The 25,209-nt window shown below is 32.5% G+C and overlaps 1 long non-coding RNA gene and 1 pseudogene across 1 annotated transcript; both read left to right on the plus strand.

Moving 5' to 3' along the window:
• Positions 1-886: 886 nt before the first annotated feature.
• On the plus strand, positions 887-17,069 carry LOC127728856 (tyramine beta-hydroxylase-like; annotated as a pseudogene).
• LOC127729102 (uncharacterized) lies at positions 12,996-14,575 on the plus strand. The gene is made up of 2 exons (XR_007994522.1): positions 12,996-13,090; positions 13,579-14,575. It is a non-coding gene; the product is annotated as an uncharacterized LOC127729102 (long non-coding RNA).
• Positions 17,070-25,209: the final 8,140 nt, after the last annotated feature.

Below are 25,209 nucleotides of genomic sequence, written 5' to 3' on the forward strand. Positions count from 1 at the left end.
CATTCAATATTGCGTTACGTCCTCTAGAACTATTCCCATGGATGAACACTTTTTAAGAAAGTGCACATGGAAATATCCTAAGGGCAAAACGTCCGGATGAATGAAGACGAACAATAGAAAATAACTCTAGATTCATGAAAAATAACGGAGAGTTTGAACAAAAGATTTACATCACAGGTGTATTTTAATAATTAATTTATGAATATAAAATTTTAGATTAAACAAAGTTAATTATGTCAGTAATATAGTCACATACCGGTATCTGCACAAATTGACGATGACATCTTTACCAACATTATAACTCAAGCGCCAAGGGCGATACAATGCTGTAGTGGTTGCAAGTGAAGAAAATATAGATATAATGTCTTCCAAATGACACCTTTTTAAATCTTTCGATAGTTGTGGAACACAAATATTCATTCAACCTCACTTCTTTTCTCACGCGCTCGAAGTTTTCAAAACCTTGATCTTATTTCGTAAATTTAATTTTGAGGCTGTTCCTGTAAAAATAAATAACTTATGATTATTCAAGCTGCACTGACTGGAATTGTTCCATATTGTATAACTATAAGAATTACATGTTTAAACTGGAAATGAGGTTGCGGTTGATCTTTTCTGCAGATGAACTATTTATATAGCCCGTTATTGTATACGTGCATTTCTAAAATACTGTCTACCCTGCACAAACACGAAAACACTATATATCTGACCTGTCGACAAGTACTCATCATTTTGACGGTCACTGGAAACTAAATGTTTGATGGGAGCAGACATATTGCCTTGCAACAGGCACCCTTCAAACCCCTAAAAGAATTGTTGAAAGACTGTTACAAAGCGGAGGGGCCCGATTGGGGGGGGGGGGGGGGGGGGGGGGGTCTCATCACGATTCACGACTTGATTTTTTTGTCAATCACGATTCACAGAAAATAAATTTCCATGATCACGGATCACGAAAATATGAAAAAAATCTGTAGAAAAACGGATCACGATAGCGAAAATGCGCCGATCACGAAGAACGAAAATAACCCATCAGGCCCCTTAAAGCGGAGTGAGCGCGACACTATGCATATATACGAGGCATCAGATTTAAAGGCATATGCGATACAGTTACAGGGGAGGTAATTACGTTGATAATGTAAAATGTTATTTTTCGAGACGTCAAACTGAGACTTATCGGGAAAAGACCCTATTTCGACTGATTTTAATCATTAGCTAGAAAACGAGTACATGGGCCCCTCTTTTTTAAAGTGGCCTTTATCTTTAATATGAGTGAAGATTTTTTGTATTAATTTTCATAAACGATAAATAAACAGTAAACAAAAAATGAAGGTTTTTTTAAAATCATGAAAATTTAATGAAATGAATTATTTCCAAATTTACATAAATTTAAAGCATACTTATGTAAAAAAGATCTTACAAATGGTTTTAAAAAAATTCCGCTTGTGTTTATCTTTTGAAACAAAAATGTTTGGTATGTCCCTCTGAAGGATAGAAATTACATTATGTATTGTTCTCTGCTATCTGTCGTTTTGTCATACTGTATATACTTGTCTATTTATTGCCATAGCATGTTATTTATGCTTTTGCAAATAAAATATTCATTCATTCATTCTTTCAAACCTCGATTTTGGGTAAATGTCTAAATTTTCGACCCATTCATCTCTAAAAGTAGCGCATGAAGGTATATTTTTAATAACATACATTTGTATTTTAATTAACGACTTCAAGATTAGCTTGAATACAAATTTTCGTTAAAAAATCACCGTGAGATCAAAATTGTAACTTTTGTTCAGTTTTTCAGTTTCTACACATACAGAGAAGTGCCGGCGGCCTCGGTGAATGACAGTTTTTTTTTCAAGTCAATAAAACCACGAATTTGCTGATTCAATAGACAGTAATTATTGTATAAAATGAAAATAAACTAGTCATTGACTACCTTTAAAATATTGTATTGTAGTGTGTCCCGAGGTCACAAACTGGGTACATTCTATTAAGATTGCCAAAATTGCGTGTCAAACTTGAACGTCTTTTTTTCAAGTCAATAAAACCACGAATTTGCTGATTCAATAGACAGTAATTATTGTATAAGATGAAAATAAACTAGTCATTGACTACCTTTAAAATATTGTATTGTAGTGTGTCCCGAGGTCACACACTGGGTACATTCTATTAAGATTGCCAAAATTGCGTGTCAAACTTGAACGTCTTAAATAAACTCTCAAAGCTATTAAAATTTATTTTTTTTACACTAGTAATTTTTTGGGGCCCTTTATAGCTTGCTGTTCGGTGTGAGCCAATGCTCCGTGTTGAAGGCCGTACCGTGACCTATAATGGTTTACTTTTATAAATTGTAACTTGGATGGAAAGTTGTCTCATTGGCACTCATACCACATCTTCCTATATCTACTTGTGGCATGGTGTAGGCCACAACAATCCACTTGGAGATGGAAGTAGAAACCAGTTTGGTTTGGATTTTAAAGCAGTGGGATTGGTATGTTGAAATCATAACTTTTATACAACACGTATAAAATAAATGATTGTTGTTTGTTTTTTTGACGTATCGTGTTGATCTTTATGACCGTATATACTATATTAAAACATTATGTGCGTTTTGTTAAGCCTGACCGTGATAAAGAGCATGAATTTTAGACTGTATTTGGAAAAGAGGTATTTTGGATACGGATAGAAATTTTGTCTTGCAACAGGTCATATACCTCCGATGGTAGAATTATTGCAAGGGTTCTTGAACGTGCAGACTGCGATTCATTCTCCCGGCACGAGACATTTTATTTCCCAGTTTGCACTAGGTGTACCAAAACAAAACCCTGTAATAATCGTCTGAATGTTCCTGGTTATTGATAATTTCTGCTGTTTTTTTACAGTAGGTTTAGTATGGTAAAAATTTGAAAGAACGGAACATTGAAGCTTTTACATTTAAAGCACTATTCAACCTTTTTGGTCTAACATGTAAAACACATTTTATGGAGTAGTTTTAGTTTATCGCTTAGCCAAAATATCTTACGTTGAATATAAAATAACTGATTCCCTTTTTCATTTTTATTTATCAATGGTCATAATTGATTATACAATGAACATTGAAGCATTCATATTTAAAGCACTATTCAACCTTTTTGGTCAAACATGTAAAACACATTTTATGGAGTAGTTTTAGTTTATCGCTTAGCCAAAATATCTTACGTTGAATATCAAATAACTGATTCTCTTTTTCATTTTTATTTATCAATGGTCATAATCGATTATACAATGACACCAGGCATACAAATATAACTTTTTCCTTCTGTTTTTACCACTTGGGTTGACTGGAATAATCAAAGTAGACATATATTTAGACGGCCTCAGACCACAATTATTCTTCCCCTTTGCTACAATGCATTTTTTGGTAAAAGTCAAATTGAATTAAAAAATTTGCACCGCTTCAAACCTGAAATAAATTTAACTGCTTATAGACCATTATTATTCTAATAAAATATGCTTGTCCCAGGACAATCCATCAGTGCTTTTTCTTTTGAGAGCCCTATTAACATGCCAATGGTAGGATTTGAATCTTGAATAAATGACTAAGGCTAATTTCTACCCTACTTTCATTTTGGCCAAATCACTACTTTCACTTTCAACAATAAATATTTTCCACATGTTTTACTTATTTCAATATATATGCAACTGATAGGATCACTTAAATAGTAAACATTTCAAAGAAAACAGAAGACAGAATACTTAGGAAGAAATACCCCATATAATAATTGGGAACTATATTCCTAGACCACGAACAAAGGGAATTAATTGTGGTCTGAAGCCTATTAGACCTCAAAAATTTAAAGTATTCTTATGAAACTTTACAGTTACTTATCATGATATCTTAGTAGTATAAATGCCACATTTTATTACATTCTGACAAATATTAAAAAAATTTGGAATGTTTTTATATTAGTATATCTGTCTGCGGAACATGCTATTTGCAAAGTTTTAAGAATTCAGTCAAAATTTTATTCAGAAAATATTTGTTTGGAAATTTTTTACCAAAATATGCCTTGATCCAGTAAAAATAACTTGTATTTAAGTGAAAAGAAACAACTGCTAAAGCAAACTGCCTCTTATATGCCAGTTTTTTTCATACTTATATCTCTATGGTTATTAAATCAGAATTGGTCAGTATGATAAGGGTACCGACATAAAAAGCATAATTGTTGGTGAATTAAAACTAAAAAAATGATTTATTTCCTTCTTTCTATCCCACCTATTGGTTATTTACTTCTAAACAACTAAAAATAATTTAGACATGACACTTTTGAATTTTTAAGACATATTGCTTTTCATATTTTTAAATGTGTTTGTATGTCATGTTATATGTCCCAGGATTAACTCATTTTTGTAAAACCTTATTGAGTTTGCATGTATAATGCACTTTTTGGTAAAAGTCAAATTGAATTAAAAAATTTGCACCGCTTCAAACCTGAAATAAATTTAACTGCTTATAGACCATTATTATTCTAATAAAATATGATTGTCCCAGGATAATCCATCAGTGCTTTTTCTTTTGAGAGCCCTATTAACATGCCAATGGTAGGATTTGAATCTTGAATAAATGACTAAGGCTAATTTCTACCCTACTTTCATTTTGGCCAAATCACTACTTTCACTTTCAACAATAAATTTTTTCCACATGTTTTACTTATTTCAATATATATGCAACTGATAGGTTCACTTAAATAGTAAACATTTCAAAGAAAACAGTAGACAGAATACTTAGGAAGAAATACCCCATATAATAATTGGGAACTATATTCCTAGACCACGAACAAAGGGAATTAATTGTGGTCTGAAGCCAGATGCATGCTGAAGAGGTGCATCCGTTCCGCTGTGGAGGATACGACAACACGTGCGTTTAACCGGACCGTTAATCATTGGGCCGTGTGTAGTAAGAGTTGTTTCCAGAAACCTTTAGGGATCATATTGTGGCTACCAACTTTTTTCCACTGACTGCCGAAATATACTGTTCAGCCCGAGGTGGGTCGACCTTGCTTCACCATATCTAAGTACTTGATTTTAATATATAGTTGTCTTACTGACAACCATACAGCATCTCCTTTTATTTCCATTCTCGTCCTAAATAAATAGGTAAAAAATTACCAGTCTTTGAAAGTTAAGCAAAAAACAACCAATAAATGTTTTGTGTTTCAAGTTTGATTGTTCTATCTTAGTTTAAGCAGTATTTATTAATGAAAAATCATAACAATGAAGTAGTACAAAGTTACATGAAAACGTGCACAATAAAAAAGATAATGAATTCAAATATCAAATATTTAATTTCATCTTCGAATACGTTGTCTCGCAGCAAGACACATTTACCAATACGAATTTAAAACTGATTTATAAAATGTAGAACATTGTTGGCTCTGACGGATTACTATACAAAGAATCTAATCAAAATTAATTCTAATTGCATTTAGTCATGGACGCTTGAATTGTGTAGAAAAGATTCTGATGGAGACGGAAGGACAAATGGCGAAGAACTTGGAGATCCTGATTGTGTCTGGAAACAATGAAATTTACCATCACGTTTAACAGATATAACACTAACAGGTAGGATTGAAAAGTGGAGTGAGACATTTTTCGATCAATTTGTATTTATTAAGCTTCATTTCCAAATTGTTTTTTTTTTTTATAAATGTCGAAAATAAATTGTTCGCTAGATTTTTCTTTATGAATGTCTGCTTTTTTTTTGTCCTAAAAGTAAAAACCATTGCAGCGAATTTGTGAAAAGAGTATTAACTGAAACACAGTCACATATTCTCTGGTTCATGTAAGAAATCAGATATTTACGTTCTGTGTGTGCGTGTCCATTCGTTCGTCCGTAACACTTGTGCATCTTTATAGTAGTAACGGCTGCGGACATAATCCATAAAGAAACTTAATTCAACAGCGGATTTTAGATAGCAGGGTGCGTGTGATGTTTAATAATTTTCTGTAAAGTATTCAGCTGACTTCTGATTGTCTTTTCGTTCTTTTTTTTTGTTCTTTTTTCTGTATGTTCCTTGTGTTCTATACTGATGCTATTGGCATCATTGAGTACAGATCAAACATCCAACAATTAAACAAGATCTTATAAATACATATAACTTTTAGGAGTGTGTACGTTATCAGATGGGTCCATTTGTGATGCGGACAAGGGATGGATAGATTGTCAAGTGGAAGATGGACTGAAAAACTGTAATGTTATGAAAGAACCAGGTAAAACCCCAAAAAAAGAAAAAGCAAATATAAGAAGATTTATTATTTTTATGAACTAATTTTATGAGGTTTAAGCAACTTTGATAGCAAGAGTATATTAAAATATACTATTTTCGATCCATACTTTTTGTCTAATTTCTTTTACCCAGTCATTTTCATCGTACCATTTTGTTTTCAGAGACATTAAATACAACCATTCGCTTTCTTGAGACGGCAGTGCCAGCTGAAGAAACAACGTATTTCTGTATGATCTTTAATCTTCCTTCTGACGAAGATTATCACCTGGTGGCATATGAACCTTACATAGATAATGAGATGGTCATGCATCATATATTAATTTACGGATGTGAACCGAATGGTAGGTACAATATGATAACAAAACAAATGTTATGCGTCCGAAGTGTTTGTCTGGATTTAGTTTCATTTAACATGCTCAATGCAAAATTATTTAAAAGCCAAGGATGTATAAAAAGTGGCAAAATATTCCAAATAAAACTCATTACATACAACCAAACAAATACCTTTCACAAGAAGATTATAAGAAGTACAACACAAAGGCCTTATGCAATCTTATTTTTGATAAACATATATATTTGTTTTTAAATGTATATACATGAAAAAAATGTGCAAATTTGTTATGGGTTACAGATAATTTCGTTTGTGCCTTCCCTTCAAGGTTTTGCTGAAGTTTAAACATATGGCTGTTATTCTAACAAGAATGTATAACTTGAAGCAAACACAACATCGACGACAAATAATACCATCCATATTTTTCATATGACATGACTTATAACAATTATTTTTTAGATTATCCGTTGATAAATATAGAAATTACTAGAAAACCATTGTTTCAACTCACTCAGGCAAAGTTGACGTAATATGAATTTGACTATAATTCGTTATTTATCGCTTTTGATATTTCAGTAGTGTCCTATAGGGCACTGTAACTATGTCAGCTTGACATGCTGTCTGAATGTTTAACCTCTTTTTTAAAGTTGATAGTGTCTGAAAAAATTGCTTTAGTTTCTTGATTGGAGCAATTCCCCAGTTATTATACATAATAACCAAACCACTGACATCTGATAAAAAAATGTTGTATAAGTATTAAAATGTAATTGACTCCTTATTTTGACATCATTAAGATGGGGCCACATTGGAGCTCTGCTTCCACTTTTGGAGCACCTGAGATCACCCCCATGATTTGGTGGGGTTCGTGTTGATCAGTCTTTAGTTTTCTATGTTGTGTTTTGTGTTTTGTGTACTGTTGTTTGACTGTTGGTCTTTTTCTTTTTTAGCCATGACGTTGTCAGTTTATTTTCGACTTATAAGTGTGAATGTCCCTTTGAATTCTTTCGCCTCTCTTCTAAGTAATAGTATTCATGATTGGATCAGTACCTTAGCAATAAAACTAGAGACACGAGTATTAATTAATGTCGAGATAAAATAAGTTTTCATTTGAATCTGAGAAGAAATTGAATAAAATACATGTTTATACTTAAACAGAGGACCCAGTGCCAGACGAACAGCTCAATACAGTTACCAAGTGTGGCATGGGAGAAGAGGGTAGCTGTAATAAACTGATCGGATTATGGGCGGTTCGATTTCCTGGATATTGCATAGATGGACCAATGGGATTCTGTTTTGGTCAAAGTTGATTTAAACAGGCCGCATTAGAGGTTTGAAAGTAGAAAAATCTTTAAAATAAGATTTCACAAAAGAGAAGAAGTTATACACACCTACTCGTAGTTCCTCTGATTTTGTAGATCACGAAGTTTTATAAAGATGTCTTATAACATTCTTCTGAAGCTAACATGTTTGCATTAGGCCTTCAAAAGTTATAAATATAAATGGGGAAAAACCACATAATTCATTTCATTTTGAAATTTAATATGAACAATATCTAAAAAAACATTTGACTTCACATCGACGTGATGATATGATCAGCATCGTCGTCCTAACGATGTTAGTCAAATGTATTTTTCAGTAATTTCGTTTCACACTATCATTAACTATTTGTTTAATGACACGTTTTACTTAGTTATAACAATCATAACAGGATAATGTCACAATGAAATCGAAGTTATATTTCGTCAGTACAGTGATCGTAGTGTGTCAGTTTATCATTTGTTTTTTTTTTTTTAAATTATTCAGCTTAAAAAGAGTTGATATAAAAAAAAAAATAAGATGCGGTATGATTGCCAATGAGACAACTCTTCACAAGAGACCAAATGACACAGAAATTAACAATGATAGGTCGCCGTAACCTTCAACAATGAGAAAAACCCATACCGCATAGTCAGCTATAAAAGGCCCCAAATTGACGAATGTAAAACAGTTCAAAAAAGGATAACTAATGCCCTTATTTGTGTACAAAATAATGATCGAAAAACAAATATGTTACACAGCAACAAACGACAACCACTGAATTACAGGCTCCCGACTATGATAGGCACATACAGAATGTGGCGGGGTTAAACATGTTAGTGGGCGCCCCCCCCCCCCCCCCCCCCCCCACCTGGGACAGTGGTGTAACAGTACAACATAAAAACAAACTATAAAAATCAGTTGAAAAAGGGTTAACTCATCAGATGGATACAAATAGAAATACATCTACCAAAAACACAGAGTGGAGGTGGCTAGGTACATCCAAACAACAAAAAGACACTTAAGTACAGATCAGAGAGTACTCGCAGTTACTGAGGTAATTTACTTTGTCAAATCTCCATGAAATGTTATGAAACTTGAACAAATGCTTCCTCATGATAAAAAAAACAAGCATTTGAAGAAATATGTTCAATTAAAATATTTTCCTCGTATTTTGCTGATAAAAGGATTTAGTTTTTGGCAGTCAACTGAAGTGGACACCTGAAAAAGTTAAATCTCAGAAACTATGTTTAAGTTTTGTAAAAAAAAATGATAACTGCTGTTGAAGAGAAAGCGAGAGAAAAAATATTTTTAATCAAAAAGATTTATTTGTTTTAAAAGAGGGACGAAAGATATCAGAAGGACAGTCAAACTCATAGATCGAAAACAAACTGACAACGCCATGGCCAAAAATAAAAAGACAAACAGATAAATAATAGTACAGATGACACAACATAGAAAAAAAAAGACTAAGCAACACGAACTCCACCAAAAGCTGGGGGTGATCTCAGGTGCTCCGGAAGGGTAAACAGATCCTGCTCCACATGTGGCACCCGTCGTGTTGCTTATGTTATTACAATTCCGGTAAATAGTCTAATTCGGTAGGTCACATTCGTGAAAAGGAAAGGGTATTGTAGTTACGACATAAGGAACATATCCGATATCATCTGTGAAACGGTTATTTCATAACGGTCAACCAGCTCGTGATGGCGTCCGTAAAATTTATGAAAGGATGATTTCAATTTCACCATTTGAAACTCTTGGTTTAATAGCTTCCTTGTGAGCAGCAATCCTCTATCAAGGAAATCAGGATAGGAAATACAAGCCCGGGAATATCGTATCAATTGGGAGATGTATACTCCGTATGCAGGCGCTGCTGGAATGTTGCTATATAGAAATGGAAAGTTCACAATAGGGAAGCTGATATCATCTCTTTTGTCGTAAAGTTTTGTTTTCACCGGACCCTCATTGTCAATTTCTAGATGTAAGTCAAGATATGAGGCAGACTTAACTGTTTCTGTAGTATCCTTTATCTCTAGTTTGATGGGATAGATTCGTTCAACATAGTCACCAAATTTTGTATTATTCAGGGAGAGAACATCATCTATATAGCGGAACGTAAAGGTAAATAATATTGCTTACTTCTTATCTTTCTTCCTAAGAATGATAATTTTGTCAATTCATAGTTTCACTGGAACAATCCACAGTTAGTAGCGGATTGGAAAGATTCATCGGGAGTTACTCTTTATTATACTCCGAAACTTCGAGCAAATGATGCTGCCATTATGCAGACTGATCAGTTACATATTGAAATTCCACCTGGACAACAGAGTTACACAGTAGTTTGGAAATGCCATTCAGAATGTTCAAGGAAATTAATACATGCACCAATTAACATATTTTGGGCTACAAACCATATGCACTATTTAGGTAATAATTATGTCTTATTTTAGTAAGCCTGTACTAAAAATAGATGTCAATAATATGCGAATTTGCAAATTCATAATATAAAGGATCAATGTAGTTATTACAGACCAAGGCTGTGTTGATTCCTTTAATTATAAATAACGGCATTTGACATATTACTAAAAGACCACATCGAGTTCGTTGCATCTCCGTCAAAAACTTTGGTTTAAGTGAACATCATTCGTCCGTTGTCATTTCCTTTTCATGTTGAGCAAGCGGTTGAAAAATTAGGATGCTATATTGCACAACTTATTTGGCAACTTAGATTCTTATAATTGATAATCAGCACTGCTGTCATTAGGGAATTGTGATTAAGTACCTACGGAACAAACATTATTTCTAGTTTATGATGTATAATGACGACTACGAAGACGCTTGTAATAGTGCAGGGATATAGGCGATCCCCTCTGTCTAGTAAATGATGTTATAAAGGTGATCATCATTGACTAACGTTTCCAGTGAAGGACAAAACTCAAAAGTGGTCTATTAAACACACACATTCTAATATTTATCACTCCTATAATTTATTCATCACGTTAGCCCTAGAGTCCTATTGATTTTCCTATTATTTAAAATTTTAAAACAAATTACATTAACTACAACCTTTTTAACCAATATAAATTTATAAAACAATTCATTTAGTTATTTATAACAGCCTTTAACGCACATATTCCTTTTAAAATTACATATACATTCCATTACTGCAACAAGTGTGTTACAATATTTCTCCACTCGAGATAGTTAAATTTTAATGTTAAAAGCGCGAGGCTTGCCGAGCTTTTTAAATAATTAAAATTTAACTGTTGAGAGTGAAAAAATATCGTAATACACGAGTTATAGTGGTTAAATCTGTTTCCCTAATGATTTTTATCCTTCATTTTCAAAGAATTTCAGAAAGTTGTGTTCTTTATATGTGACGTCATCAGGTATGGTCTCTTTTTTTCATGACGCCACAATAGGAAAACTCAGAAGAAACAAAGAAATTTGACCTCATAATTAAATTTCGACCAATCATTTGCCCAGAACAGATATTTCACTAGTGAAGAGAAATATTTTTCTCACACCGATCAAGAAATGTGAAAATAGCACAAAAATTAGAGAAAGTGTTTTCTAAATGTCATTAGGTTTTAGCTTCTGCACACTGCTGTATCAGTTGATCACTTATAGTTGTATACGTTATATACATGATAAAGCTGACAACTGGTTAAAACTGAGCATTTAACAATCGAGATGAAACATAAGTAGTTTCTATTGTTTCCTTGGAGCTCGGTATTTTTGTTATTTTACTTTTTTCATTTGAACTCATTAATATTATTCCATGTGCATTTAGATTGTACGGTTGCTTTTCATTCGGATTCAAAAGGCAGTAATCAAACTATGATGATGTGATGTGTAATTGTTTTATCATTAAGTGGTTTACAATTAGTTTGTTCTCTATAAAAAAAATATTTTAAGATCACGAATTCGTTGACCGATACGATGTTTTTATATCTCAACTCAAAAGCGACATGTTTTAAATCTTTAATACCAGAAACGTCATCTGTTCTGTAAATTGTACTGATTGTGTTCTATTCCTGATGGTGATATCTGACTGAGTGTGAACTATTCCTGATGGTGATATCTGACTGAGTGTGGATTCGCATGAGGAGTGATATTCATGTATAGCAATATACACCATGTGGTCGCACCTGGTCTCGATCCGTTTGGAGTCGTGAATTTTTCTCAGTTTTGTTTATCATGTGTTTGCATATACCGTATATACTGATTTAGGAGTTATACATCAGTATAATAATGTTGTCTCTCTCTAACACTCAAGACCTAATACCATTATGAAGTGGACGTTGTTGGTAAATTTTGATTGAGTTTCTGTCATTGCATAAATAAAGGCAACAGTAGTATACCGTTGTTCAAAACTCATAAATCGATAGAGATAAAAACAAAACCGGGTTACAAACTAAAACTGAGGGAAACGCATTAAATATAAGAGGAGAATAACGACACAACTAAAACACAACATAAAAATGTAACACACACAGAAACGAACTATAATATAACAATGGCCATTTTCCTGACTTGGTACAGGACATTTTAAGAAAAAAATGGTGGGTTGAACCTGGTTTTGTGGCATGCCAAACCTCCCGCTTTGATGGCAACGTCAAACACAACACCTAAACGACAACATCACATGATAAAACAACATGGTATAAATTCAGTTACGTTGAAATTGGATTAAAGTAAGTTTTTGTATTTTTCTGTCTGAAGAGTTTTTTTTTTTACGGAGCAAATCTCCTTCCTTGGGTTTTGTTTTGAGTCGGTAGTTGTAAACCATAGTTACTTATTGAACGCTGTTGCATATTATGTTAATGTTTGGTTTCCATTCCTGGTAATAGGATAATTAATACAAAGAGAGAGAGAAAGAGACCTCCTGAAATTTAATTTCTGTAAATGCAAATAAAATGAGTATAAGGGAGAAGCAATGATTAAATTTATTGTGTTAGCATTATTCATAAACAGATAAAAAGTCTTTGCCTGAGTAATCAATAGTGGTAAACAGGAGAGTCTTAGATTCTAGGTGAGTTTTGTAACAAGCTAGATTTGATGAATAAATATAATTTTGTTGTCAAAAAATTTCAGGACATGAAATAAGTATTCAGGTATACAGAGACGGTGTGTTTTATACAGAACTTACAAATGATGCTATTTATAACTATGACAGTCCTGTAGAGAACAAGTGAGTATACAAATCAAGTTTCATTGAGCTATATAAATCTAAAAACCAGAGTTGTGAGTTACGTTATTTATCTTGCTTTTTACTTTTTTTTATCTTTATATATAGATAGTACAAACTCTCACAATTTATTTGCAAGCAATTATACCCGACTCGTAAAGTAAGGACTATAATGCAATAGCCTTGTCCGACTATTCGTCCGTCCGTCTGTTCGTCCAACAAATATTTTTGGCACACGTATCACAAAAACAAAAGAACAGAACAACTCTATATTTGGTCAGCAGCTTTACACTGATTAGTTGTACTGTGCGAGCACTTCGGATCTGACTGAAACTCTCTTGCTTGCTGTTTGCAGACACTATAAAGATTTTAATTAATTGAAGGAGCTTAAAATTTTCGTCTCGCATTTATTCAGTTTACTAAACAGAATGCATTAATAGTTGACCAACAGCTTGGTAAAGATGAGTTTTAACGTATGCTTTTTTTTTTAGATACCTGCTTTCTGCTTGTCGATATTATGAATTTTTCAGCGTATGGAATGATATAAAAAAGCTGAACACGTGATATCTCGTTTCTGATAGTTTGAATTACTAGTGATTAAATACTTGCATTCTTGTAGATGAAATGCAAATTAGGTCTAGTAGACAAATTTCCCTTGATTTATTATTTTTAAAGAAGGCTGTTTTCAAACAGTCTATCAAATCTTGACCTAACTGCACACTTTCACAGCGTCATGTGTGTATATTGAGGTTCTTACAATATTATGGCGTATTTGTAACAATATGAGCGAACTAAATGTGGTTAAATAGAAAGATGAAGATTGCAACAGAAGAGTATATGTACAAAAAATGTATACGAATAACATTCTTAAACAAAACCAAAATTCAAATTGAAGTAAAGTGATATACCGGTATAATTTATCAAGCACAAATTAAAATGTTTTGATTAAAGATCTCCGCGATGTCAACTTTCACCAAATCATTTTAAGTGTGCATAATTGGCCCATCTATCTACAAAGAAGTTATAGAACAGGTTTTGTATCAAATATGAATGGACGAAGCAGTGCTTTGTGAAGTATTCACGTCACAATTAACATGAAATTCATCTTCATCAAGTTACAATTAAAAGTGGTCAATGTTATCGTAAAATAAACTTTCCTCCATATACTTATTTTCTGAATGGGCAATGTTTTAGTATTTGACCAAAATTATTAGAGTTTGGATACCAGTAGAAAAGTAAAGGGCATCATATTCGCTACCACATAAGAAATTTGGATTTTTTATAGTGTATTCTTATCTTGACAAATGATATAACTCGAATGGACTCGCTTTACAGCTTGACATATTTTGTTTATATCTGTCTAATGACTGCATAATACTCTCTATTCGTCTTTTGGTTTATTGTGTAGATGGGTTGTCTCATGGACGTATTTTCTACATCACCCTCTTTCATGTTTGTAGTAATGATGAAAAAAGAACTCACCAAAGATACCAAGCTTATAATTTTGTACGCCACATTCATGGAATTGACCCTTATAATGCAATGTCAGTCATTACACTTCTAGGTCGGATTTGAAAATTAAAGTATTTATACTTAAAATGTAAAAATCAAAACGCAGTAGTGTAGTGTTTATTCGTGTTTTTGTTGATTTGGCAATTGTGATTTCTGTAACAAAATTTATGTCAACTGATTTTAAAACTGCAGTTCAAGTGCTACCAGGAGACGAAATTGTAACGACATGCAAGTTCAAATCCCTTTCAAGGCCAAAGACCACGTTTTATGGTGATGCTACAAGTGACGAGATGTGTTTCGGATTCGTGGCTTTTTACCCTGCTGCAAACATGCCTTTCGCTACGTGCACAGCATGGAAAGATATCTCAATGTGTAATTTGTGGCTTACACGAGAACATAACGATTGCAAATGGTCTGATTTTATATTTGTCAATGTAAATGAAACAAAGCGAGTAAAGGATGAAGTAATGACAAATTGTAAACCGTTCGGTAATTGTTTATCTGAATGCAAAGCGACACTTCAGGTCCTTTTTGCAGAGCATCCATGCATGAAAGGTGACGTATACGAACTGATCAAACGAATGGCTATTCAGTGGGACAATAAGGAAATGCAGGGATTCAATGTAGCAGTTGATTCATGTAAAGCTGAAATGGCTGCCGATTTGTACCTTCAAAATCTTCAAAATGACAATACTAATGGATCTGACCGCTTGGGTGGCATCAGTTCACTACTGGTATCTCTGTTTGTGTATATGATGATCAGATAATTATTCTTTACTCATTGTAGTCTTAAATCAAAAGTTCAAATGAGAGGTAAAATATACATCAAATTGAACCCCGTAATTTCCATTGACCCTCTACCTTCCCCTTCTTGAAAAATCTGTATCTACCACTGATAGGTATGATACACAAAAATCGATGACACAAACCCCTAGGCTTACATTTCGATGGTGTATAACATCCTACTGTGATTCGATGACGCTTCACAATTACCTTTTACTAAATGCAGAAGTCAGCTAATTTAACTTAAAACTTGACTGTGTAAAAAGTCAACGCTTTTATCACCATAGCCCCAACATACACATCACTATAGATGATATCGAGAACAGTTTGATCTGGTATATTTATGCAAACTGTACCTACGTTTACGCTGATCGATAATACGATACGGTACAAGTTTTACTGCACCAGTTATAATACAATACACTATCAAGGATAAAAATACAACTTCGACTTACCACTGAGAGAATATCATATAAAGGAAACAAAAATCGAATATCTGAGACCACTTTATTGCTCATCCCTTTGAACAAAAAGGTGCCATTTTAGTGCATAGAATTTTATTATCTCTTTGGTGCTCTCACATTAAAAGCAAGATAGTTTCCTTTAGATGTAGTAGGTTAGTTCGACATTCTTGTCGTTTATAGTTACTGGTATTCAAAATCTTTTTTGTTTTGTCCTAAATAGTTTTCGAGATACTAACAATTTGATATATAAATGATATGAAGATGTCGATGCAACACGCCTATGAACAAAATGTTTGACAGATTCACGACCTCCGAGGCCAAAACCTATGCTCGGCATTTATTTAGAACCAACTATGTTTTTGCCAATTTCCCCCTGTATTCTTATAATGCAGAATTCAAACAAGATCTTCTCAAGAAAAGTGGAAAGGAGCTTACAATAACCATTGGCTTTACATGTGGAGCAGGATCTACTAACCCTTCCGGAACATCTGAGACCACCTCCAGTTTTTGATGAGGTTCGCGTTGTTAAGTCTTTAGTATTCTATGTTGTGTTTCGTGTGCTGTTGTTTGTCGTTTGGTCTTTTTCGTTTTTATACGATTAAATCTAACGACAACGTGATACCAATATACGACCGCAAAATTTGTTGCGGTCGTATATTGGTATCACGTCGTCGTTCTCGTCGTCAGCGTCGTCTGAAGACATTTGGTTTCCGGACAATAACTTTAATAAATTTAAACACAAGGTTTATAACCACGAAAGGAAGGTTTGGGTTAATTTTGGGGGTTATAGTCCTAACAGTTTAGGAATTAGGGGCCATAAAAGGGGCACAAATAAGCATTTTTCTAGTTTCCAGACAATAACTTGTGGAACGGTGTATGGATCTCGTTGAAATTATACCACAAAGGGATGATTAGGATTTGCTTTGGGGGGGTTATAGCTCAAACCTTATAGAAATTAGGGGCAACAAAAGGGGAAAAACAAGGGTTTCCTGGTTACTGAACAATTAAAAAAAAGTACAATGTTATGTTTGGATTACCTCCCTTACACTGCTTTTAAATTATGTATAAGGAAATGTTGCATTGTCTTGAGGTGATTAGCTGTCAAATTAATTTTAGAAGTTACTATTTAAAAATGCTTATTAAGGATTATTAATTTTAGCCATGATTATTTATGCCATTTTCTATTTTAAGACTTTTATGATGTATTTAAATTGGTAATTTTGGTTGCAAAATCTATTGGAAATTTGAATTGAGATTATGACCATATTGACCATATCTTGAGGAAAAGCATTTTTTTTTGGAAAAAGGGGAGGGGGGAGGTGAAAAAAATTTAGGGGGAGGGTAAAAAAGAAATTGTGAGGTGGGGGGACAATTTTTTCTAATTTCAGATTTCAGAAAGAAAATTTCTTCAAATATTTTTTTTTGGGGGGAGGGGCAATTCGCAACAGCTTAGTGTATTGCACAAAAGCCAAAAAAACAGGGGGGTAAATTGTTTTTTTTTGGGGGGGGGGGGTCAAATTGCAACTGTATTGCACAAAAGCAAAATAATTGAATATAAATTCAAATCACATAACCAATTCTAAGTTCTTTGACTACAAGTTATTCTGTGTCAGAAACCTATTATGTGTCAAATATTTAATTACAATCCAAATTCAGACCTACATCAAGCGCGAATATTGTGTCCATTTTTGCCTCAACTGTTTAGGGTTGGACCTCTGCGGTCGTATCCAGCTGCGTTCGGCGAAGCAATTTTTTTTTCATGGCATTGTTAGTTTGTTTTCGACTTGACTTTGAATTTTCCTTTGGTATTTTTTGCCCTTCTTTTACGTTCCGGTATATACATAATGTCCTTTCACTGAATGAGTAAATCTTTTCATAGTCATCCGACATACCTTTATTTGCATGATCAAGAATATACTGCGACATCTATATAGCCTCTGATCTAAAGGTATCAAGTACGCTAATGGATACATCCCCAGACTTGGGGGTAATTGTAATTGTAATCATTAATCAGCAATATGATAAAAGATAATAGAACATTTACCTATGCAGCACAAACAAAATTGTGATAAATATGTCTTAATTCTCATATTACTTATTACTTTTTGATTACATTCTGATTACAATGAAACAAATTTTCAAATTGTGTGTTTGGTCTTAAATGAACATTTTGAAGTTGTACAACTGTTATATCTTGACATACAAAGAAAACTTCAAACTTTTTGACACATCTTAAAATAAAGATTATTATTATAACATGTTTGATTTATTAGATTTATCTGAGGTTAATGAGGACAATTAAGAACCTGAGTTTGATTTTTTTTTTAATAATCCAAAAGAAATAAGAATAATATTTATAACAAATTTATTGGATTCAAACATCTACATTTCTGATATAATTGAGATTTGAATTGAAAGGCTTAACATTCTCTTTTTTTTGTAGATCAAAAGGAAGGGAAAATATTGAAGTCCGTTTCATTTTTGATAATTTTTTTTCTCTCGAGGAATAACAATTTTATTGAACATAGGTCTATATTGTTAATAATTCATGCTAGTATTAGTTAAGACTTAATTGATTTATTTACTTCTTCAAAAAAATAAACTGTTGCAGTATTGAATTTCCTCATTAGCCTAAGTAAAAAGTATTCTACATATATTCCAAATTAAAAGATGTATATTTGATAATGACCGTTTTATTTAAGTTATACTTTTCTTTAACACTGAATTATAATCCTTTGTTAATAATGTGATTATAATAACCTTTGAATTGACAAGTAGGAGACCAACAAAGGTCTGTTTTTTTTTTTAAATTACCAATTGTGTTTAGCTGTACCTAGGGCAATATGATAAAAGATAATAGAACATTTACCTAATCAGTACATACAAAATTGTGATAAATATGTTTTAATTTTCATATTTTGGTAAGAATCTTTAAACAATACTTTGACAATTTTAGCTATGTTTTTCACTTGTAACTGAAATACATATAAAATTTGTATGTACCATCCCACGGCTTTATTATAAATTCCTTCACGCAACTATAGAACGACAAACTAGTTTGCTTATGAACAAGATGAATATCTAAACAAAAATATATATCTGTAGCTTTTATACTTTCCGAGAGAAAGTTGACTTTATACCCGAAAATTAATATATATAAATACAAGCTATAAAGTCAATTGTAAAAATACCTGACTCATCAGATCGGAACCAAGCACACACAAATACACTGACCAAAAAGACAACAAGCACAAGGTACAAATATAAGTCTATTTATAGTTACTGAAAGCTAGCCAAATTTCAACTTAATTAGATTTTGCGGAAGTGTAGTGACAATTCATAACTGTCAACCGTCAAAAGCAGGAATTCCTTTATTTTCATGTACTTCATTACAAAAAAAATGATATGTTTAGTTTTCAATTATCTTCATTGAACTACATGTAGTATATTAGTTTAGTTTTAGAACATTTACTATAAAAACCGAGATGAAACGATATTTGACCATTTTTTTGTAGTTTACGATGCCAAAAACAATTCAGTTGAGTAAACTAACGGTTTAATTTATAACAAAACAATTGACGAAAAACAAATATGACAGATATGAACCAACAACAACAACCGAATTACAGGCTCCTGACTTGGGACAGGCACATACAGAATGCGGCTGTGTTAACCCTGTTTTCGAGCGCTCAAGCCTCCCCTTACCTTGGACAGCGGTGTTACAGCTCAACGTAAGAACAAACTATAAAATCAGTTGCAATATTCTCCACTCAAAAGATCGATACGAGGCACAAAAACAAATTTGGTAACTCGGGCACGTACATGTAATGCTCTAAATCCCACAGAGTTGAGTCCACCTTAGTCACTACTAATTTCAGAAGCTATTTTTAGTAAAGGCTGAGAGCGAACGACGAAGAATATAATATGATGAAACCATCTCTGATTATATAAACAAGGTGAGCATTTTTCGTAGAAATTATTGTAAATCCCGACGTACGAATGACGGGAGTGAAAGATGAATACAACAGTATTCATCTCTTGTGATTATGACACAACAACGTGGTATGTCGTAGATCTATTGAAATATTTTAACAACCATCCCTAAATAACTGATTAGAAAATAAAAAATTTTTTGAAGGTTGACAGAAACGTTTACTTAAAGTCTATCAGTAATATATATATATTTGCTTCTTCGAGTTACAAGGAATACAAACATGATATTTGATTTAATTAAAAATTTCATAACATGTATGTCTTTTTTTATAGTGTTCCATATAATAACACGACTTTCATGGGCCATGATATTCATTCAGTGGAGAAATGTTAACATAAAATTAAAGAATTGACAAAACTTAACCCTTATAATTCATGTCCTCTATATAATCGATATCTCTTACTCGCCTCGTAGCCATCGTAGATAACGGTATTAACGACTGTTTAATCATTTCGGGTATAAAGAAAGAAAAAATATCACCTGCGAAATGTGAAATCGTAAAAACGCGAAATCACGAAAGCGAAAACGCAAAAACAGGAAATTTGTCGAGTTTGCACTTTCGTATTTTTCTCGCGTTTTTACTCGTAGTTTTGCGATTTTGCGTTTTTTCCCGATATCCTGTTTGCGTTTTCACCTAAGGTGCTTTTTTTCTTTAAACATACAATGCAAAATCACTCGAAGTCGGCCGCAGCCGGCTTCTATAGACTGTTGAAAAAAATCAAAGATCTAATTGTAGAGGCATTCACGCACAATAGCATTTAGGACCTTTTTAATCCAAGTAATGATGAACAAAATAAATATAGGGTATAGAGAGGTATACTTGCCAATGGGGACAGTATCCATTGAGACCAAAGGACAAAGATGTGAACAATTACAGGTCATCGTACGACCTTAAAAAAATTAGAAAAATCCATGCCGTATAATCGTGATAATATGGTTTGCTATACAAGGCTTTGGGGTTGACAAACGTGCAAATTATTTGAATAAGGCTTCTGCAGAAACGATTTGTAATCTTTATGTAAATATTTCACACCGTCGCCGTTATCTGATAATCATCTTCATGTTTCGCATTCTGTGACATTTGATGCAGGCGAGACAATAAACCAAGTTTATATATCAAGCAGTACACTTTAAAACTGGTACAACGTAAAGACGTATTAGCAGTCATTTGTGTAATGCCAAGTTCTAAATATCGACAATGAAAAACTAAAGTGACCATATCTATTTAGTTATACTTATAAGTTTGGAAAACGAGTGACTGTGTAATTCATATTTATAGTGTACAACGATTAATATAATGTAGTTCTAGTTTTGAAACATGAATCTAAAATAATGCTGTTAAATTCAATTACATTTAAATTATCTATGGTATACAAGACCACGTTTAAAAGCTTTAATGTTAAGTGCTCGGGAATCGGGAGGGAGCAGCAGCTGAGACATCAAATACCCTACCGTTTTCACATATTTTTAATAAAAAAATACTACTATATCAAATGGTTATTATTGTTACGTTTTGACACGGAGAGATAAGAATATTTGACGAATATCTGATACATTTACGACTGTGGTTTTAATCGCATCTTTAAAAAAAATGAAATCTGATTAGTTTCAGATTTTTTCAGCAACGTAATAAAGTAAAATGATGTATTTCATGTCAATTTCTCGACCTTCCTACATATTATCAAACATGTGACCTATTCCAGTGGTTCATCCCTACTACGAGTATGTGTATTTCACAACCCAACATATTTACTTTATTTAAGACTTATCCAAAGGAATGAACTTGATATGCAAATATACAAATACCAAATTGTAGTCACATGTTTATGTCTCATCGCTACATTTATCAACCCGGAAGTAAGTATGAATAGGGAATCACAAAATTATCCGGAGAAATTTTAAAATTAGGTTACAGGATTGTCTTATGCAATGTTTTGTAAAGTTAATGATATTTGTATGTGGTGTAAATTTCGATTAAACTTATTAAAAAAATGGCTACACGATTTCAACATTTCCCAAAATTTGTGAAAAATTGAATGGGTAAGAAAAATAGCACTGTCCTAGGCTCTTAAAACAAAATGGTCAACTTCAACAAAAATCGTATATATAATTAAAAAACCAATTGTTCAGAGAACAATTAAAGGTCTTTCCACATCATATTCTAAATAATTGATAAGCTACTTCCGGTTTACTCAAAGTTACTTTTGACATCCAATTATAGGTTTCTTCATACTGATTCAATAAACATATGGTTTCTATATACTTTTGCCTGAAGTAAGGCAGATCATTTCCAACTTCTGGTTTAGGAAATGTAATTTCCGATCTCATATGATATGTTTATGAATTCTGTAGTTAGTCACCACTTCGGTGTTAACATGTATATGAATTATATGGCCATTTTTATATTTTATAAATTTACTGTTTGCAAAAATATGAATTATTCTAAATACTAAATATATTCTTATCCCAGGCAGATAACTTAGCCGTATTTGGCACAACTTTTTGGAATTTTGGGTCATCATCTCTTCATCTTTAGGCCTGGCACCTTTGTATTGTTTATTTGTGTGTTTCTCTGTCCTGTATGTTCTTCCATTTATTTGTATTGTAGTCCTGTCATGTAATGTTGTCATTTTAGTGTTTTATTTAACATAGCCATTAAAGAGGGAGGTTTGGCTAGCCACAAAACCAGGTTCAACCCACCATTTTTTCTTAAAATGTCCTGTACCAAGTCAGGAAAATGGCTATTGTTATCTTATAGTTCGTTTCTGTGTGTGTTGCATTTTAGTGTGTCTGTTGTGTCTTTCTTCTCCTCTTATATTTGATGTGTTTCCCTCAGTTTTAGTTTGTAACCCGGATTTGTTTTTTTCTATCGATTTTTGAATTTCGAACAGCGGTATACTACTGTTGCCTTTATCTATCATGTACCAATCTGAAGTTATCATTGATTAACCTTAAAATAAAATATTTCAGGGGCAATAACTCGTATAAGATGTCATTGAATTGTTTTAGACCAAATGAATCATATCTTCATCACAAAAAAGCAAACATTTTGCACTAGTTTTTTTTAATAAATATCTTTAAAAGTGTCAGAACAGATCATAAAACAAGGAAAAGTCAAAATTGAGAACATGACTTTGACCTTTGACCTTGACCTCAAATTCATTTGTTTTAAACAAGGACCTAAGATCAAAATACTTAGGTCTCTATCACTTACCATTGATATGATACATAAAGATATCACTTATGTGAAATACAGAAGGGGGAATAACTCTCATATGGAGTGTTGGCATTGCCTCGGTCAAAATTTGACAAAACTTCCTAAGGATATAACGAACTTGGAAAATAAATTTGTCGATTTCTTTCACAGTTACGGAGGAGATGCACCCACAAGGAAAACAGTGTTTGGGGAGAGAACTCTTACAAAGAAAAGTATACGGTTAAGCAGAGTTAGTTTCGAAGGCGTATAAACTATGCGATATCATATACCAGACATCAAAGCGACATCTTACGAAACAAAAGTTAAAGAGGTACTAAAACGCACATAACAAGTTATTCTTATTTAAAAGATCGAAATAATTGATAAAAAATGCAAAAAACCCGATGCAATTTGGTCCACTAATTACAGAGATAATAGCGTGTGAAGTTCAACTATTTTTACCTTCGGAAAATCCAATCAACGCTACTTCCGGAAACAGCCCTCAAACCAAATCTACCGGAAGTGACGCACTGTGGGTCACTTCTTCGGCTTATCTAAACGTTGTTTGATAAATGAACTTTCTTCTGATCGTTGATTTAAAGCACTGCCAATGAATTTCGCTACCCATTCAAGGATCATTCTTCATTATGACCAATTTGTCAAAAGGAACGAAATATGTTTCAGAAGGGAAGTGTATTTATAACGTGTTTCAACAGAAAAAGGGGGGATAGGGTTGGGATAATTCAACATTGAGTTTTCAACTGAAAACGTTGTTCCTGATCGTAGAACTGAGACAAATTGACGGTCAATATATTATTAATCTAGCTATTAACTAAAAATATTATTGAGTCGAGAAAAAATATTGTTAATATTTACATGTACGTAAAGTTGCATAACATCATGGCTTGGCAAGATATGACGGTAGAGGCTTCTGTTCCATGTAATAAAAATAATTAATTGCCAGTTAAAAACCGGGTATGTGTAATACCTTTTTAATAATGTTAATTGTCAAACTATAAAGTTTATCACTTTATAAACAACAGGTGGCATTTCTGCATGGCAAAGTTGTTAAATACCTGAGTGGAGGGATAATAGCTACCGCTTGATCTTTACTACCTTACTGTATACAGGATGTGTACTTATCAGTAGTGTCAAAGTGCGGACTGTTTTAATTAAAAGGATCAAAAGGTGATCGAGAGGATTAATATTTTTTTGTTTGGTCATTTATTTGTCATTGCTTAAATTTCAAATGAATGAAAAGTTCAATATCTTAATCTTAAAAGCAGTATGGTATAATTTTTTTTTTTATTTAAAAAAAAAGGTGTGATCATAACATTCAGGATTTAAGACACAAGTTATTTTGGAATGCGCAACCCTTTTTCTAAAGATTTTATATCAATGGTTTTTGTTGTAGTTTTAAATGCTCAAATATATTTTAACTTATTTAATCATTCTATTCTCTTATATTTCTACGTTATAGGTTTTTTTCTAATAACAAAAAAAATATATATATTTACATATAAAATAGGACTGTGATGGCAAACGTACTGAAAGTTACAGGACAGAAAGTAACAAATTTTATAGTACAAAAGTCACACATACTATTTGTTTAGTTTTGTTTGAAAACATAGGAAAAATTTCTACAATTTTTTTTTTTGGTTACTTGCATTTATTCATTTTGCAATTTATGAAATAGTTCATTTAAACCTAGAGTAATGAATAGATGTCAAATTTTATGCATGAAAAGGATATATTTATTGGCACTATGTCATAATGAAACTATTTAAGTACCAAGCCACTTTGATAAATTGTTATCTTTACAATTATTTTTTATTATTGATTTTTTTCAGAAAAAAGTTTGTTTACAAAGTTGCTATATATATAAAAGTTCTAGAAAAATAACAAAAATTATTTTGACAAATGTTTTTTTATTCCAAAAAAAAAAATAAATAAATAAACTAAAAACTGAATTGTGAATTTTTGTACTGTGACTTTCTATCCTACATTCGTCCGTAGGAGGGACTATGCTCATGATGCTGGTTCCAGCTGGGATCTGATATAACGTTAGTATATATGACACATATAGCAATATTTTTACATAAGGTCCAAGGACTATGACAATCATATATACTTATACTGATTTCCATTTTAAAATTTTGTTTGATTTTCAAAT

This window comes from Mytilus californianus, unplaced genomic scaffold (assembly GCF_021869535.1).
Source record: "Mytilus californianus isolate M0D057914Y unplaced genomic scaffold, xbMytCali1.0.p SCAF_2, whole genome shotgun sequence".
In the NCBI taxonomy this organism is placed as follows: domain Eukaryota; kingdom Metazoa; phylum Mollusca; class Bivalvia; order Mytilida; family Mytilidae; genus Mytilus; species Mytilus californianus.